Consider the following 6,080-nt stretch of genomic DNA (forward strand, 5'->3'; position numbering starts at 1 on the left):
CAAACAACAAGCAAAGAGACACAAACAAGCCCACAATAAGCAAAGAGAGACATTGCCAATTACTGGACTGAAGGCAAAAGTTGGTTGGCCACAACAGTGTGTACACAACACATACAGTAAACACCCCTGAAGCACCAGGTTCTGGTCAACAGGGGACATGGCACTGCAAGGCATTGCAGATGTCTTCTTCATAAGAGCACTGCTTTCACAAGTGGATGATTAAGTTGACTTTCCTAACACATAGAAACAGACACAGAAATTTACACAAAATTAAGACACAAAGGACTATGTCCCAAATGAAAGAACAGGATAAAGTCACAACAAATGAGGTAAACTAAACAGACATTGGTAATAGGCCTGATAGAAAATTTAAGTTAATGGTTATAAAGATACTCACTGCAATAGAGAAAAGAGTCAAAGTCCTCAGTGAGACCCTCAACAAAGACATAGAAAACCAGTAAGGAACAAATTAAAAATGAAGAATTCAATAAATAAAATTTAAAATATTAGATAAAATAAATATTAGACTAAAAAGAGTAGAACAGATAGTGACCTGGAAGACAGTAATGGAGAGCAATCAAGCTAAACAGGAGAGAGTTAAAGTAATAAAAAATAAAAATAGATTTATGGAACTCAGCTACACAATCAAGCATAGTAACATTCACAGTATAGTCATCCCAAGAGAAGACAAAGAAAACGGGGCAGAAAATATATTTGAGGAAATAATAGAAGAAAACTTTCACAAATCTGGGGATGAAAAAAACATCCAGATCCAGGAGACACAGAGATCCCCCAACAAAATCAACAAAAAGAAGCCCACACCAAGACACATAGTAATAAAACTGGCAAAAAATAGTGATAAAGAGATAATTAGAAAAGGAACAAGAAAGAGAAAACAGTGACATACAAAGGAAAACCCATCAAGCTATCAGCTGATTTTTCAGAAGGAACTTCCTAGTCCAGAAGGGAGTGTCATGATATGTTCAAAGTGCTAAAAACAGAAACAAAACAAATAAACAAAAAACTCACAGCCAAAGATACTGTTTCCAGGAAGGCTATCATTCAGAATAGGAGGGGACATAAAGAGTTTCCGAGACAACTAGAAGTTAAAGGGCTATCTAAACCAGCCCTATAAGAAATGTTAAAGAAACCTTTGGAGTGAACAGGAAAGACCATAAGTAGGAGAAAGAAAAGTAGGAAAAATTAAAGCAGTAAAAATAGTGACAGTAAAAATAAGTATATCTATAAAAAATAAGTTCATGGGTTAATGGATTCACAACATAAAAGTATACTAGGCATGACATCATATATATAATACGTGCTGGGAATAGAAGCAAAAATGGGTTCACACTTAAGAAACTGTCAACTTAATATAGACTGCTATATGCATAAGGTGTTATGTAATAACTTAATGGTAACCACAAATAATATACCAGTAGTATATATGCAAAAAAAGAAAAAGAAAAAGAAAAATGAATTCACATACAGCACTAAAGAAGGCAAGCAAACCATGAGAAAAGACAGCAAGAAAATAAAGGAACAAAAAAAGAACAACCATAAAACAAGTAACGATATGATAATCAATACATACCTATCAATAATTATGTTGAATGTAAATGGAATAATATCTCCAATAAAAAGATATGGAAGTTTTTTCTGGATCAGTTTCAAGAGAATAGGAGTTCACGCTTCCTTAAATGTTTGGTAGACACAGGAAAAAGTCTGAAAAAACCTCCAAAAGCATGGAGGTTAAAGAACACCCTACTAAAGAATGAATGAGTCAACCAGGCAATTAGAGAAGAAATTTAAAAATATATATGGAAACAAATGAAAATGAAAATACAACAATCCAAACCCTTTGGGACACAGCGAAAGCAGTCCTGAGAGGAAAACACATTGCAATCCAGGCCTCTCTCAAGGAACAAGAAAAATCCCAAATACAAAATCTAACAACACACCTAAATGAAATAAAAGCAGAACAGCAAAGACACCCTAAACCCAGCAGAAGAAGAGAAATAATAAAGATTAGAGCAGAAATAAACAATATAGAATCTAAAAAAACTGTAGAGCAGATCAATGAAACCAAGAGTTGGTTTTTTGAAAAAATAAACAAAATTGATAAACCTCTAGCCAGGCTTCTCACAAAGAAGAGAGAGATGACCCAAATAGATAAAATCATGAATTAAAATGGAATTATTACAACCAATCCCTCAGAAATACAAGCAATTATCAGGGACTACTATGAAAAATTATATGCCAACAAACTGGACAACCTGGAAGAAATGGACAAATTCCTAAGCACCCAAACACTTCCAAAACTCAAACAGGAAGAAATAGAAAACTAGAACAGACCCATAATCAGCAAAGAAATTTAATCAGTTATCAAAAATCTCCCAACAAATAAGAGTCCAGGACCAGATGGCTTCCCAGGGGAATTCTACCAGACATTTAAAGCAAGGTAATACTTATCCTTCTCAAGCTGTTCCAAAAAATAGAAAGGGAAGGAAAACTTCCAGATTCATTCTATGAAACCAGCATTACTTTGATTCCCAAACCAGACAGAGACCCAGCAAAAAAAAAAAAAAAAAAAAAAAAGAGAACTACAGGCCAATATCCCTGATGAATATAGATGCAAAGATTCTCAAGAAGATACTAGCAAATCAAATTCAACAGCATATAAAAAGAATTTTTTCACTATGATCAAGTGGGATTCATTCCTGGGATGCAGGGCTGGTTCAACATTCGCAAATCAATCAACGTGATACATCACATTAACAAAAAAAAAGAGAAGAACCATATGATCCTGTCAATCGATGCAGAAAAAGCATTTGACAAAATTCAACAACTTTCTTAGTAAAAACCCTCGAGAAAGTCAGGATAGAAGGAACATACTTAAACATCATAAAAGCCATTTATGAAAAGCCCACAGCTAACATCATCCTCAATGGGGAAAAACTGAGAGATTTCTCCCTGAGATCAGGAACACGACAGGGATGTCCACTCACACCGCTGTTGTTTAACATAGTGTTGGAAGTGCTAGCATCAACAATCAGACAACAAAAGGAAATCAAAGTCATCAAAATTGGCAAAGATGAAGTTAAGCTTTCACTTTTTGCAGATGACATGATACTATACATGGAAAATCCGATAGACTCCACCAAAGGTCTGCTAAAACTGATACATGAATTCAGCAAAGGCGTAGGATACAAAATCAATGTACAGAAATCAGTTGCATTCTTATACACTAATAATGAAGCAACAGAAAGACAAAGAAACTGATCCCATTCACAATTGCAGCAAGAGGCATAAAATACCCAGGAATAAACTTAACCAAAGATGTAAAAGATCTGTATGCTGAAAACTATAGAAAGCTTATGAAGGTAATTGAAGAAGATATAAAGAAATGGAAAAACATTCCGTACTCATGGATTGGAAAAATAAATATTGTCAAAATGTCAATACTACCCAAAGCTATCTACACATTCAATGCAATCCCAATCAAAATTGCACCAGCATTCTCCTCAAAGCTAGAACAAGCAATCCTAAAATTTGTATGTAAACACAAAGGCCCTGAATAGCCAAAGGAATTTTGAAGAAGACCAAAGTGGGAGGCATAACAATCCCAGACTTCAGCCTCTACTACAAAGCTGTAATCATCAAGACAGCATGGTATTGTCACAAAAACAGACACATAGACCAATGGAATAGAATAAAAACCCCAGAACTAGACCCACAAAAGTATGGCCAACTCATCTTTGACAAACCGGGAAAGAATATCCAATGGAAAAAAAAAACAGTCTTTTTAGCAAATGGTGCTGGGAGAACTGGAGAGCAACATGCAGAAGATTGAAACTAGACCACTTTCTCACACCATTCACAAAAATAAACTCAAAATGGAGAAGGACCTGAATGTGAGACAGGAAACAATCAAAACCCTAGAGGAGAAAGCAGGAATAAAACTCTCTGAAAAAAAACAAACAAACAAACAAACAAAAAAAAACCTCTCTGACCTTAGCTGCAGCAATTTCCTATTTGACAAATCTCCAAAGGCAAGGAAATTAAAAACAAAAATGAAATATTGGCACCTCATGAAGATAAGAAGCTTCTGCACTGCAAAGGAAATAATCAACAAAACTAAAAGGCAACCAACGGAATGGGAAAAGATAATTGCAAATGACATATCAGACAAAGGGCTAGAATACAAAATCTATAAAGAGCTCACCAAACTCCACACCCGAAAAACAAATAACCCAGTGAAGAAATGGGCAGAAAACATGAATAGACACTTCTCTAAAGAAGACATCCAGATGGCCAACAGGCACATGAAAAGATGTTCAGCGTCGCTCCTTATCAGGGAAATACAAATCAAAACCACACTCAGGTATCACCTCACGCCAGTCAGAGTGGCCAAAATGAACAAATCAGGAGACTATAGATGCTGGGGAGGATGTGGAGAAACGGGAACCCTCTTGCACTGTTGGTGGGAATGCAAACTGGTGCAGCCATTCTGGAAAACAGTATGGAGTTTCCTCAAAAAATTACAAGTAGATCTACCCTATGACCCAGCAATTGCACTGTTAGGAATTTACCCAAGGGATACAGGAGTGTTGACTCATAGGCGCACTTGTACCCCAATGTTTATAGCAGCATTTTCAACAATAGCCAAGTTATGGAAAGATCTTAAATGTCCCATCAACTGATGAATGGATAAGAAATTGTCGTTTATATACACAATGGAATACTACGTGGCAATGAGAAAGAATGAAATATGGCCTTTTGTAGCAATGTGGATGGAACTGGAGAGTGTTAGCTAAGTGAAATAAGCCATACAGAGAAAGACAGATACCATATGTTTTCACTCTTATATGGAGCCTGAGAAACTTAACAGAAGACCATAGGGGAGGGGAAGGAAAAAAAAAAAGTTAGAGTGGGAGGGAGCCAAAACATAAGAAACTCTTAAAAACTGAGAACAAACTGAGGGCTGATGGGGGGTGGGAGGGAAGGGAGGATGGGTGATGGGTATTGAGGAGGGCACGTGTTGGGATGAGCACTGGGTGTTGTATGGAAACCAATTTGACAATAAATTTCATATTTAAAAAAAATGTTTCGTAGAATTCCCCTGGAAAGCTATCTGGCCTGGACTTTTGTATTTTGGCAGATTTTTGATTACTAATTCGATTTCCTTACTGGTTATGGGTCTGTTTAAAGTTTATGTTTCTTCCTTTTTCAGTTTTGGTAGTGTACATGTTTCTAGGAGTTTGTCCATTTCGTCAAGATTACCCATTTTATTGGCATATAATTGCCCATAATATTCTCTTATTGTTTCTATTTCTGTTGTGTTGGTTGTGATCTCTCCTGTTTCATTCTTGAGTTTATTTATTTGGGTCCTTTCCTTTTTCTTTTTGATCAAACTGGCTAGTGGTTTATCAATTTTGTTAATTCTTTCAAAGGACTAGCTTCTGGATTCATTGATCTGTTCTACTGGTTTTTTTGTGGGGTTTTTTGGTTTTCAATAGCATTAATTTCTGCTCTAATCTTTATTTGTTCTTATCTTCTGCTGGTTTTGGGTTTTATTTGCTGTTATTTTTCTGGCTCCTAGAACAATATGTTTCTCTCAATAGATGCAGAGAAAGCATTTGACAAAATACAGCATCCTTTATTGATAAAAACCCTCAAGAAAGGGATAGAAGGAGCATACCTTGAGATCATAAAAGCCATATATGAACGACCCAATGCTAATATCATCCTCAATGGGGATAAATGGAGAGCTTTCCCCCTAAGGTCAGGAACAAGACAGGGATGCCCACTCTCACCACTGTTATTCAACATGGTTTTGGAAGTCTTAGCCTCTGCAATCAGACAACACAAAGAAATAAAAGGCATCCAAATAGGCCAAGAGGAGGTCAATCTTTCACTCTTCACAAATGACATGATAGCCTATATGGAAAACCCAAAAGAGTCCACCAAAAAACTGCTAGAATTGATTCATGAAATCAAGAAAGTTGCAAGATATAAAATCAACACACAGAAATCGGTTGCATTCCTATACACCAAGAATGGAGCAATAGAAAGAGAAATCA

Source organism: Lynx canadensis, chromosome D1, assembly GCF_007474595.2.
Source record: "Lynx canadensis isolate LIC74 chromosome D1, mLynCan4.pri.v2, whole genome shotgun sequence".
Classification (NCBI taxonomy): domain Eukaryota; kingdom Metazoa; phylum Chordata; class Mammalia; order Carnivora; family Felidae; genus Lynx; species Lynx canadensis.